The following is a 14,083-nucleotide window of genomic DNA, read 5'->3' as shown; positions in this document are numbered from 1 at the left end:
TTCTTCCCCGCCCTTTTATTTACTAGTCCCAGTGGTGACGCCATTCCTCCTTTTTCCTCTCCCAGATGAGAACGGGGCGTGGCCGCCGCACGTGGTGAAGCGTACGTCGCGGTGTAAGGGACGCTCGACCTCCGCACAGGGCTCCGCCCCCTCCTCCCTTTCGCCCAATCAGCGAGCCCCGGACTCCCTCCGCTGACTGGCCAACAAGAGCCGACGGTGCCCTCGCCTCCCTGACGTGGGTGAGAAAGGGGCGGGGAAACGGAGGCGCTCGCGAGGCTCACACATAGACGGAGAGAGCGGGAAGGGTGCGCGCATCGGCCGTCCGGTGTCACGAGCAGAGCGGAGGGTGACCGAGCAGAAGAGCGGACAGGAGGGAGAAGGAGGAGAAGAGCAACGAGCCCGGAGGACACAGGAGACACAGCCAGGCCCCGGGGCAGCCAGCAGGTGAGAGAACGTGAGGAATGCCGGCCTAGGCCTCACATTATACCGCTCACCCCCTTCTCCCCTCACACTACCCCCCCTCCTCCTATATATCTTCTACTACAACCCCCTCCTCATCCGGGCCTCTCACCCCGGATACCCCTCACTGAGGCCTCCCCACACTGACAGCACACACACCACGTGTTCTCTACTCCCCAATACCCCCATCTTCTGGGAGGAGCTCCTCACACTGCCGGCCAATCCGCTTCCTGCTTCTATCCGGAGCCAGTACAAGACAGAAGCTGATTGGTTACCAGACACAGAAGCCCCAGTTGTAGTTATTTCCCGATTGGGGGTCATTATCTGACCCCCAAAGTCCTCAATAACCCCCTCCCCCTTACCACCCTCCAATGTACTCTATACATACACCCATGTACTGTGTGTTCCTTCACACACCTAACATATTGCACTCCTTTTGGGTTTTTACACCCCACACTGTGACTACCCCGGGGGGGGGGGAGAGATCCCGCACTGTGACTACCCCGGGGGGGGGGGAGATCCCGCACTGTGACTACCCCGGGGGGGGGGGGGGAGAGATCCCGCACTGTGACTACCCCGGGGGGGGGGAGAGAGATCCCGCACTGTGACTACCCCGGGGGGGGGGGGAATCCCGCACTGTGACTATTATACAGAATTTAGATTGGGCCCACACAGCGGCTACCGGGAGGGTGGCATCAATGAGATTAGGGGGGTCATATAATGGCACCCAATAGGGAGAAGTTACTACAACTGGAGCTGCTCTGTCTACTAACCAATCAGCTTCTGCCCTTCACTTGCTCCAAACAAGATGGAAGCAGATTGGTTGCCAGTCTTGGTAAACTCCTCCCACTACTCAAGTAGTGAATGCACCCCTACACCAATCGTGGGGCTCTGTGGCTCTCTGCGGTGGCCCGTGGGACCAGGTTCAGGGGGGGGGCCCCCATGAGAGGCTCCCCCTGACACACACATGGAGAGGGCTGCATTTCATTGTACTTTGCTGTACCTCTTTAAGCAGAACTCAGGGCCCCCCCCCCCCCAAAGAAAATGTGTGTGCTGCACTCAAAATACCTGTATTTTTTTTTATTTTTTATACCTGTATATTTTTAACAGATGGATATATAGAGATATATAGATATAGAGATATAGATATAGATATAGATAATTATATATATATATATATATATATATATATATATATATATATATATATATATATATATATATATATATATATATATATATATAATTATCTAATCTATTTATCGCGGTGTAACGCGCACCCCTAAAGTTGCCCCCAATCCTGTGGAAAAATTTTTTTTTTGTACTTACAGTTTTGGTGTGTTGCGCGGCGGCCTCGTCGGGTCCGGCGTTCGTCTGCGGCTTCAGGTGTCCTCTTCGTCGGGTCCGGCGTTCGTCTGCGGCTTCAGGTGTCCTCTTCGTTGGGTCCGGCGTTCGTCTGCGGCTTCGGGTGTCCTCTTCGTCGGGTCCGGCGTCCTTCTGAGGCTTCGGGTGTCCTCTTCGTCGGGTCCGGCGTCCTTCTGAGGCTTCGGGTGTCCTCTTCGTCGGGTCCGGCGTCCTTCTGCGGCTTCGGGTGTCCTCTTCGTCGGGTCCGGCGTCCTCCCCGCTCGTTTCCCTCGCCAAGTTTGAATACTGCGCCAACATATACAGAGCGCAGCACACGTGTATTGTCGGCAATGCTCGGCAACTCTCGCGCTGACGTCCTGTACGTCCAGGACGTGAGCTCGGAAGGAGCCGAGACTGCCCAACTATACCCGAGTGTACTGCGCTTGGTATATGTCGGCGCAGTATTCAAAACTCGGCGCGGGTATTGGCGTATACCGCGCACCCACGATTTTGCCCTTATTTTCAGGGCAAAAAAGTGCACGGTATACGCATATATATACACACACTTTTTTGCAGTGCTTTTTTGCCACTAGCGGGGAAATTTTAACCACCGCTGGCCAGAGGAGGAGTTGGAAACGCCAGAGTTTCTGAGGTGCTTTTCAGGCACTTCAGAAGCGCTGCCAAACCACCCCGAAAATGCTGCGTGCAGGACCTTTTCTAACGTCCCGCAAGCGCACCGCCCCAGTGTGAAAGCACTCAGACTTTCACACTCAGGAGGCATGGGAGGCAGTTTTCGGGCGCCATTTCTAGTGCTGAAACGTCTGAAAACTGCCTCCAGTGTGGAAGTGGTGTAAATGGTTTTCCACAGAGTAGCCCCCATCTTCCTCAGATCCCATGCTGGTGCTGCTCCTGGCTCCTGCCCTTCAGCAGTGCAACCCCCCCCCCCCCCCCAAGAAAGTCGCTTGTGCAGCGGGCACCACCAAACGCTCGCTCCCGAGCCACTGCTCCTTGCGTCCATAAGACACTCGCACAGAGCAGGCTTCCACTCTATCCTCACTGGCAGTGGGAGCCAGTGGATTCCCGCAATTGTCTCAGCCAATGAGGAATGAGAGTTCTCATTCAGACGAAGCAATCCTGAACATCCCTGGATTGGGGGGGAGCTCCACACAGGTGTTTTTTTTTTTTTTTTTCTTTTTTTCTTCACACATAGAATGCATGAAGGTAAACCTCCAGCCTTTAGGTTCCTTTTACACTGAGGCATTTTTTAGCGCTGGAATAGCCTGAAAGCCGGCTCCTCGTTCATTCTTTTTTCTTTTTTTTTTTAAAGTGTATTTTGTGCGTGTACTCGAGAGGAGCCGGACTGCAGGAGTTGGGAGTAGGCAGGCCTCCCCCAGAGGCATTCTGCCACCTTTCTCCATGCCCCGGGTGGCAATGGTGGGTGTGTGAGGGGGTCCTCCCACACAGCCCGCCATCCCTGCTCCGCTTTGAAGCCCAACGGGGCAGAGGGACTCCCTATAAGGGAGTGAGAGGATCTGAACCAGTCCCGTTAGTCCTTCGCCTCTCTTTTTAGAGACCGCGTGGTCAAAGTGCGTGCATGTTAACCCAATTTCGAGTGCGTGTAAGTGTGGTTGTTTTTGTGGGAGGGGGGGGGGTAGGTGTATTAAGCGCAGGCTTACCTCGCATAGCACACCCACCGGGAGCCGGGCTGAGACCACCAAACTCAGTCCTCGTTCATTCTACTGCTTTTTCACACTGGAGCGGTGCGCTTTGCGGGACGTTCTGAAAAGTCCTGCAAGCAGCGTCTCTGGGGCGGGTTGGGAGGGCTGTATACACCGCTGCTAAAATGCGCCTGGCTGTTGTAATGGGCAGCGCTGCCGAAGCAACACGGGCGCTTTTAACCCTTTCAGCAGCTATCAGGGGGTTAAAAAGCCCCGCTAGCGGCTGTAAAACGCCTCCAAAACTAGCAGCGCTTTACTGCTAACGTGGAGCGGGGCTACAGTGTGAGAGTAGCCTTACAACCACTTGGGACACTTGCAGTCCAGCCTTTTACTGACACACTGGGGTTTATTTACTAAAGCTAGAGAGGGCAATTGTGCTGAGAAACCAATCGGCTTCTTACCTCAGCTTATGCAATTAAAGGTGTTGTAAAGGATTTTTTTCCTAAATAGCTTCCTTTACCTTGGCGCAGTCCTCCATTCACTTACCTCATGCTTCCATTTTGCTTTTAAATGCCTTCTTTTTTTCTTCTGAGAAATCCTCACTTCCTGTTCTTCTGTCTGTAACTCCACAAAGTAATGCAAGGCTTTCTTCCTGGTGTGGAGTGTCGTGCTCACCCCCTCACTTGGGCTACAGGAGAGTCAGGACGCTCTCTACGTTGCAGATAAAGGAGCTGTGTGTTAGTGGGCGTCCTGACTCTCCTGTAGTCCAAGGGACTACACTGTTAACACTTTTACCTACAGGTAAGCCTAGATTAAGGCTTTACCTGTAGGTGCAAGAAATATCTCCTTAACCTACACGGTTCCCAGATCCTCCTTGTCTCGGGTTCCTCTTTGATTCTGATCTTTCCCATATGTTTAGTGATACCCCCCCCCCCCCCCCATAGCAAGTGGCTTTCTATGGGGACAGACAAGCCAAAGCTCTTTTCAGACACTTGGCCACAGCTCTGCCGTGCCTTTCTCCTCATTGGCTCACTGACTTTGGCACAGTGGGCACCATTGGCTTGCAAACAATCGGGAGGGAGAGTCCCAGACAGCCGAGACTCTCGTGCAACATCGCTGGATCGAGATGGGGCTCAGGCAAGTATGAGAGGGGGGGGGGGGGGGCAGCTGCTGCACACAGAAGGCTTTTTATCTGAATGCGTTAAAGAGGACCTGCGGTCTGCTCACATATAATTTGTAATAAGATCTTTTCCATTCTGAAGCTTCCCTCCAACCACCTTACATATTTTATATATACAGTGATTTTGTACTTGCCAAATATGCTGCAGAAATCTCCCTCCACTAAGTCTGGCTGCAGCCATTTTAACTGTGGGCAGATGAAGCTGTTGTCTGTGCACTTCCTGGATTTACACACACCGCTCTACAGCCCCTGCTGTTGTGATTGGCCCTCTTACTCCCCCCCCTCTTTTTTATATATATTTTTTATTTATTTTTTGCTAAATAAACACCCAGTAGTGATTACCATCACTAATCTATTTGTGATAAAAATTGTGTACAGTGTTGCATGACTGCACAATTGTCACTTAAACCGCATAAACTTTTTTTAAACCTTCAAGGCAAAGGGCATAATCGGCTAGTATGCACCGCATACTAGCCAATTATGAAATGCTTACCTCGGAACGAGGTGAACACCACTTACCTGGTCCACGCCGAGCAGGATGTCATCTTGCTCCGGCGTGTCTTCCGGGTATCGCCGCTCCAGCGCTGTGATTGGCTGGAGCGGCGTTGACGTCACTCCCGCGCACACACGCGGGAGATTTAAAATCGTCAGGGTCCGGCGGATGCCGGTCCTTTCGCCGTAGATCCCCCCCCCCTGCGCATGCGCCGCCCGCATTGCGAGGGGAATATCTCCTAAACCGTGCAGGTTTAGGAGATATTCTCCTTACCTACAGGCAAGCCTTGTTTATAGGCTTACCTGTAGGTAAAAGTTAAAAAAATGGGTTTACAACCACTTTAAAGTGTGACAGCGCTAAAAGTTGAAAATTGGCCTGAATGGGAAAGGGGGGTAAAAGTGCCTGGTATTGAAGTGGTTAAAGAAAAATTCCAGGTAGAGATATTTGATAAATGGTTACATCCAGTGTGAATGTAATTTACTAGGCTGATACCCTTAGAAGTTGGAAATCGCTAAAGATGACTCCACTGATCTCCACTAGCTCCCACGTCCTCCGCTGAGTGGGTGCATTCTGAGCACAGGGGGGTCAGCTGTTCGGCATGGGCGCTATAACCCCGGTATCGTTTTTTACTATGGGCGATTCCGCGTCTAATAAGTTGTCCCGTGGGCGGATTCGCCAGCAGAATTGCCCCACTTTCCGGTTGTTTCCGAGCTCACCAGTCATTGGTAAAGCCGGGAAGAGTTCCGATGCAGCTGTTCGCTGGGAAGGAAGTTGACTGAGGGAAAGATGGCCCCCACTGGTCGCTATGCCCTTGGAGGGCCAGAGCGACCTCAAACTTCACAAACAAATTATTTGACTTTAAGGAGAAAAATATATATATTTCTTTTTGCGCTTTTAAAGGTAAAAGACCCCCAAATCTCTCTGAGGACCTGTCATGCTTATTTCTATTACTATTGATGTTTACATTCCTTGTAATGGGAATAAAAGTGAAAAATAAAGGTACAGTGTAAAAAAATAATTTAATCGCTCCTGCACAGAAACAAAGACGTATGTAAATAGCGTTCAAACCACACATGTGATGTATCGCCGCAATCATTAGAGCGAGAGCAATAATTCTAGCATAGGACCTTCTTTGTAACTCTAAAAAGGTAACCTGTAAAAGAAATTTGAAACCGTTGCCGCTGTAAATTTTTTACAGTACCGTAGTTTGTCGCCATTCCACAAGTGTGGTACAATTTTAGAGCGTGACATGTTTGGTATCTGTTCAGCCCAACATCTTTCACGTCATGAAAAAAAAAATGGGCAACTATTGTGCTTTTTTTTTTTTTTTTAACCACTTCAGTACCACACACCGTCAAATGACATCCTTGACTTTGTGTGGGATATCTGAGTGCAGCTACAGGCATCATTCTTTACATCCGGCGATTCTGTGCATGATCATAGCAGCGGTTCTGCCGCTTGATTTTTCTTTATAGGCGGCGGGAGGGGACACCCCCCCCCCCCTCCGTTGCTTCTCCAGGCTCTCCCGTGCCATCAGGGGCCCAGAGAAAAAAATTGTCCGGCGCCGATTCACAACGATTGAGATTTCCGGTGACCAAATGGTCACCAGTCATCTCTATGACCGTTTAAGGCCCAAGCGCGACGTTATGACGTTGCGCCTGGGTTCCCGGAAATAAACCCGTGATTGCGACTGTCGGCATGAGATTGATGGATTTTTTTTTTTTCCCTATCTCATGCTTTCCAGCCTGGAGGAGAGATGTGGGGTCTTAGTGACTCCCGTATCTCTCCATAAAGAGGACCTGTCACAATATATTCTTACTAGACTCCATTCACTCAGGGGCAACACAACTTTAAGAGGCAACTTAAACACGACTTGAGTATGAATCACAGCATGACATGAGGCATCTTCAAGTTGCCTCCAGAACAGGAGACTTTCCAGTGGCCAATCAAACAATCGGCTCTGTAGGAGGGAGGGGTTTGCCTGAGAAATGTATGTTCTCTTCCTGTATTGTTGCTTCTGTTAAAGCGGGAGTTCACCTGAAAATTTTTTTTTTTTTTTTTTTCCAACCTTAGATTGAGGCTCATTTTGTGAAGGGGAATCGGTGTTTTTTTTTTTAAATCAAAGCAGTACTTACCGTTTTAGAGATCTTCTCCGCCGCTTCCGGGTATGGTCTTCGGGACTGGGCGTTCCTATTTGACAGGCTTCCGACGGTCGCATACATCGCGTCACGTGTAGCCGAATGTCGGTGCGGCTCTATACAGCGCCTGCGCACTGACGTTCGGCTACTTTCGGAAAATCGTGGCGCGATGTATGCGACCGTCGGAAGCCTGTCAATCAAATAGGAACGCCCAGTCCTGCAGCCCATACCCGGAAGCGGCGGAGAAGATCGCTCTCGATTCCCCTTGACAAAACGAGCCTCAATCTAATGTTAAAAATTAACTTTTTGGGTGAACCTCCACTTTAAGACAGTGATCCGACTTCTGAGGTGACTACCATTTGAAATCAATGGGTACCAGTTGCCTAGAAGTTGGATTAATGTAGTACAGGAAACTTTTTTGAAGTCGGAGCGACTGCAGTAGTGTGCATTAAGACGGCTCCCATTCACTTACATTGATTTTTCTCATGCAGAGCGACTTTGGGCGTCTTGAAGTCGGCTCCAAACTCGTCCCTGTGTGAATGGGCTCTTACAAGGGATGTTTACATCACAAAAGTGATCAAAACATTTAAAGTGTAAACAAATGTAAATGCCCCAGTAGCTCGCACTCAGAAGCGAACACGCATGAAAGTCCCGCCCACATATGTAAACGCTGTACAAACCACACATGTGAGGTATCGCCACATGCGTTAGCACATGTGCAACAATTCTAGTACTAGATCTCCTCTAACTCGAATAGTAATTTTATTTAGACCGTCGCCTATGGAGATTTTTAAGTACTGAAGTTTGGCGCCATTCCATGAGTGTGTGTGCAATATTAAAGCGTGACAAGTTGGGTATCTATCTACTCGGCGTAACATCTTCCACAATATTCAAAAATATTGGAGTAACTTTACCGTGTTTTGTTAATTCACGAAACCATTTTTGTTCCCAAAAAAGGCGTTTGAAAAATGTATTGCACAAATACCGTGCGATATAAAAAGTTGCAATGACCGCCATTTTATTCCCTAGGGTGTCTGCTAAAAAACATATTATGTTTCGGGGTTCTGAGTAGGGCCGAAACGAATCGATTATGAAATGAATCGATTACAATTTTCATAATCGATTAATCGGCCAGTAACATAATGGGGTTAAAAAAAACAAAAATTAGCCCTTTATAGTACAAACAAGCAAATTGCTACTGTAAATATTACTTTCACTGTCCCACGGTAAAAAAATGAACCCCTTAGAGTAGCGATTATTTGCTCTTTTTGTACTTATTTTTTTTTTAACCCCTTTATGTTGCCAAACATCTCAGGCCGGGGTCACACCTCAGTTTTTTTGGTGCTTTTTGCAGAAACGCACTACAGTTCATTTACACTTTTTCCTATGGGACACGTTCACATCCATGATTTTTTTTTTTTTTTAGCTGCTGCGTATTTGGAAAGGGCAAGGACTTTTTAACGCAAAACTGTGCTATTTTTTTTTTTTTTGTTCAATATACCATATTTATCTTGCTATAACGTTCCCCGGCGTATAGCGCACACCCCCGAACTTGAAGGAAAATTCCTGGAAAAAAAAAACTTAAAGTTTGGATGCCCGTCGTCAATCGCGTCCTGCCCGTCGTTCATCGGCGGCGTCCTTCTGCGGCCATCGTGGTGTCGTCCCCGCGCTGTGTTTGAACCACTGCGCCGACGTATACCGAGTGCAGTATAGTCGGGCAGGCTCGGCTCCTCTCACGTAAAGGACGTGACCGTGAGAGGAGCCGAGCCTGCTCGACTATACCCGAGTGTACTGCGCTCGGTATATGTCGGCGCAGTGGTTCAAACACAGTGCGGGAAGCGGGTATCGCCGTATATCGCGCACCCACAATTTTGCCCTGATTTTCAGGGCAAAAAAGGTGCGCGATAAATACTTCAATGGAGAAGCTGCAGAAAAGCATGTCATGTGTTTTTGTGGCAATTTGTGTTTTGTAATCTGCCCAACAACAAATTGGCCCCAAAGAAATAAAAAATGCAATTTTTTTTTAAGGCTATTATCCGATTAATCAAACAATAATCGGCCGACGAATCGATTATGAAAATAATCGTTGGTTGCACTCCTAGTTCTGAGTAATTTTCTAGCAAAACACTTTTTTTTTTTTTTTACATGGAGAAGTTGCCAGAATAGGCCCGGTATGGAAACGGTTAAAGAGCTGCACAAATAACGCATGATGAAATATTGCAACAACCGCCATTTTAGTCTGTAGGGTCTCTGATGAAATAGAATATAATTTTATTTTTAATTTTTTTGTGTTTAGGGGTTCAAAGTAATTTTCTAGCAAAAAATAAGATTTTTAAACTTGTAAACAAAGTTCCAGAAAAGGCCTGGTCAGCAAGTGATTGAAAATGCCTGGGGGAGGGGGGCAAAGAGAAGATCAGCCAGTTAAGTGACCTCTGTGATTATCTGTCACATGATCGGGAGGCCATCCCACTGACCAATCGGTGTCTTGCACAGCTCTGTATCTGTCCTTGGAACACTCAGTGAGCTCTCGGCACAGAAACTTCAACCGCCCTGTTACACCTAAGAGCAGCATGTCGGCGTAAAGGGAGGACTTGATGATTTTCTACAAGTGGAGTTCCTCCTGCCATTGAGGCATTAATATTGATTGACTCTTCTCCATGGCTGCTGCCGCAATATAGCACTATCTATTATTCTACATTCATTTTGGGACCTCCTTTCCCTGCAATGAATTTCTATCATCCATGTGGTTTTTCTTTTATTACTTTCTGTACTCGGTCATTGTATCTGTAAGGTGTGACTAGGTTGGGGAGGCTTTAGTGTCGGGGGGGGGGGGGGGGGGGGGGGGGGGGATTTTCCTGACACCGCTGTTTTTGTATACAGGGTGTAAATGTGATGTTTTGACATGTTGGATATATTTCTATGTATTAATAGAGTAGCAGAATTGTTCAAAGGGATATGCCGTAGGTGTTCTATTTTTTTTTTTATTTTTTTTTTATGTCTGGCTTATTTTTTGGGCAGTGATCCCCCCCCAATTAAAGAGGGTGAAAAAAAAATATTAAAAGCCAGCAAGCTACACATACTGCAGCTGCTGGCTTTTAATAAATAGGCACTTGCCTGTCCTGGAGTCCAGCGATGTCAGCAGTAAGGTTCCCGGGCGTGAAGCCAAAAGGCTACACTGCCGTCGCCATTGCGGGCAAGGGAACCCGGCAGTGTAGCTTTTCGGCTTCACACCGGGAACAGTTCTGCGCATGCTCAAGGCCCGCTCCTCTCTTAGCCTGACAGCCAGGGGAGGAGAAGGAGGGAGCCCTGGGGTGGCACTGCTCCCAGAAGTGGGAAAGGATACCTGTCTGACAGGTATCCTGTCCCCCCTCCCCGCCAATTGTGGCACCGGAGGGGGGGAGGAATCTGATGAGCGGAAGTTCCACTTGAGGCTGGAGCTCCGCTTTAAAGTGTTGCTAAACCCAGCACCCTGCATTCACTATATCTGGCCTTCCACAGGACATGGATAATCTTGATACATTTTTTTATTTTATTTTTGTATACAATAGTCATGTGACCTCTATCTTCCTAGTAAAGCTTGTAGGAGTTCTATTTCTCCCACGATTGTCCTATCAGGATCCAGAACCCTCGACCCTCTGTCTGGACAGTGCTGATCACATGTAACCTTAAGAAGAAGAAAAACTTCTCTAGCAATGCGTGCCAAACTGATGAGCATGTGCAGCCTGACTCTCTAGACCAGGGGTGTCAAACTCAATCTTCATTGTGGGCCACGTCATCATTATGATTGTCCTCCAAAGGGCCGGTTGTATCTGTTAGATGTCCAGCGCATCTCCTCCCCTTGCATTAGATGTCAAGAGCCACCCCACCATCAGAAGTTGAGTCTCCCACTCTCTTACATTACAGTGCACCCCCCTTTCCTTATGCTGCTGCTGGGGAGAAGCTGGATGCATTGTTTGAAAGCAGAAAGTAAGGGTCTAGAGGAGGGCTGGAGCTCTCCTGCAGCTGCAGGAGAGCTGCTAGGGCCACGAGAAATTGCCTGGAGGGCCGTACTCGTCCCGCTGGGCGTTGTTTGACACCTGTGCTCTAGACTCTGTAAATATCATGTTATTTTTTGGAGTCACAAAGTAGGGGGATCAGAGAAGACAGGATCAAACAGCCTTTTTACACAATACAGAGGATTAAACGGGAAGTAAACCCTTCACTTAAAAAAAAAAAAAGAAAACCCTGCAAGAGTAAGGCATAATGAGCTAGTATGCACAGCATACTAGCTCATTATGTATTCGCTTATCTGTGATCGAAGTCCTCCTCCGTCCCGTCCACCACCGTCGCCATTTGTCCCCTCGTCTTTTCTTCCTGTTATCGCCACTCCGGTGCTGTGATTGGCCGGAGCGGCGATGACGTCACTCCCGCGCATGAGCGGAAATACGGCATTAACCCCATTAATGTCTTTAAGAAAAAACTGCACGCTCAGTGTGCCGTAGAGATCGGCGCTCGTCTCAATTGTAAATATCTCCTGAACCGTGTAGGTCTGGGAGATATTTCTTGCACATACAGATTCTTAATCTAGGCTTGCCTGTAGGTGCAAGATGTGTGGTTGGGTTTACAACCACTTTAACCCCTTGGGTTCCACAGTGAGTGCGTATACAGACTGATTTTACTGGTGTGGGTTTAGTAACACTTTAATGTAGTATTTATTTCATGTGTCATGTTTTTAAGCTGAACTCCAAGGATGCTATATTGCCACACCTAATGCCCAACTCCGGCCAAAACAAAATCCTTGCTGTGGGACTTGTCTCCAATGTAAAGGTAAAATTTTTAAATAAAAAATACTGCCTGCTATGTGCAATAGACATGCACAAAGCGGCCACAAACCTCTTCTCAGGTCCCCTGCCAGCACCTTTGGCCCCTCCTGTCCAGAGCCCCCATGGGGGCCCTTGTGCATGCTCGCTCCTCTGCTGCGTCCATTTCCAAGTGCCATGTTTGAAGTGGTTAATTGTCGCTACACACCTCCTCCCTCCTGATTGGCTATCTGAATTGAATTGCCAATGGCGCTGCTGCTGTCTCGCGCCAATCAGGAGGGAGAGTCTCGAACGACAGACCGCTGCATTTCAGAGTTTTTTGTTGCACTTTTCATCATCCTCCTCCCTCCGGTGTCACATTTGCCACCTTTCAGGGGGGAGCAGATAGGGTGAAAAATCACGGGTGTTGCAACCCCCCTTTTTATAATCCTTGCCTACTCAATATGCATTTTGCTTTTGTTGAAGTTGCAGCACAATGCTTTCCTTTTTTTTTTTTGTTGCTATGAAACTACAAAGCCCGGCATGGGCAGCCATCTGCTACCGCTGTTCATCTCCAGTAAGAAAAGTGGATAGATGTGGAGTGCCGTCAGGGTGGAATATACACAAGGCGTTGTCTTTACGTTGCCTTCTCATTTCAGTACTTTGCGTCTAACTAGAATGTTGTGTGTTCACCTGAAGAGAACAGGTTGTGTACTTGTGTCATGTGCATCCTCCTAACCATGCAGCAGGTATAACCTGAGCTCATCATATTTGCTTTCCATTTGACTCTTTAAAGTGGATGTAAACCTGAATTTATTTTATTTTTTTCTGTCACAATGTAGAGTAAGGGGCCTTTCACACGTGCGGACCGTATGTCCGCATTTTCATCCATCCGCTGCGGATGGAGACGGGCATTATTTTTAATTCCCACTCCTTTTCTGGATTTTGACTGGATGTTAGTGATCATAGCAGAATTCAGTGTAAGGAATACACAGGACAAAATGCATGTTGACAAGGGGAGTGTAGAGGAGGGCGGGGAGTCTACTGACATCACAACTCCACCCACCAAGCTCCAGACAACAGACCCACCCACAGAATCTGCAGTTTTTTGGTTCTTATAACAGACAGAGGGGAGACATGTGACAGGTAAGGATACATGCAGGAGACATCTATATCCTTATAGATCAGCACTATGGCAGTAGTTTAGAAAGGATGAGAGCGGGTTTACATCCAATTTAAAGCGGAACTTCACGGCATCTGAGCACCAAAAACGCTATTTCATTCATATTCAAAGCAAACCCCATCCATCTGTGTCGCCGTGTTATTTTTTGGGGGAAAACGATCCCCCCCCCTCCTCCCTCCAAACCTTTTTGGCTGTGGCCATCTTGGAGCCGGTTCACACTGGGGCAGCACGACTTGCCAAGCGACTCGGCAAGGCGATCTGCCCACTACTTCAGAGGCGACTTGCATTGACTTCAATACAGAAGTCATTTTGCAAGTCGCCCCAAAATAGTACAAGATCCTTTTTCTAAGTCAGAGCGACTTGAGTCGCTCCTATTGGAACGGTTCCGTAGTACAGAACGGAGCGCGACTTGTCAGACGGCTAAATGGCCTGACGAGTCGCGCCTGCGTGAACCGGCTCTTAAGGATATGTATTCAAACAAGTACACAAAAAAACCCTCTTGCGTGCTGATCATGACAGCGTTTGCATGCGAGTGTTTCACGCTTTTATTTGTTATATGCACGGATGTTTTAGGCTCGGTTCATACTGCAGCGAATCCACTGGGGGTTCCTGCATCGCATGTCCCCCAGCGGCAGTTCACACTGCCCTTTGAGAACTGCTGGGAGTGTCCATTGAATGTTAAACAATGCTTTCGGGGGGAGGCAGCACACCCTAAAAAATGCATTAAAGATGGTGCAGCCATCAGACCGTTAAACAAAATATTACAGCGCACACATTCATAAAATGACATTCAAAGCGGAGTTCCACCCAAAAATAGAACTTCCGCTTTTCAGCATCCTCTTCCTCCCAG

The 14,083-nt window shown here is 48.1% G+C and overlaps 1 protein-coding gene across 1 annotated transcript in view; it reads left to right on the top strand.

Annotated features, from left to right (window-relative positions):
- Nucleotides 1-210: 210 nt before the first annotated feature.
- The window catches only part of PAIP2B (poly(A) binding protein interacting protein 2B), a 40,878-nt gene continuing 27,005 nt past the window's right edge, over nt 211-14,083 (top strand). Inside the window, exon 1 of the mRNA XM_040335529.1 lies at nt 211-444. The gene's annotated coding sequence lies outside the window, so the exon portion shown is untranslated. The remainder of the gene's footprint in view (nt 445-14,083) is intronic.

The sequence above is a fragment of the Rana temporaria genome, chromosome 1 (genome assembly GCF_905171775.1).
Source record: "Rana temporaria chromosome 1, aRanTem1.1, whole genome shotgun sequence".
NCBI classification, from domain to species: domain Eukaryota; kingdom Metazoa; phylum Chordata; class Amphibia; order Anura; family Ranidae; genus Rana; species Rana temporaria.
The sequence above is the reverse complement of the archived record's forward strand: the minus strand, read 5'-3'. Positions and strand labels throughout refer to the sequence as shown.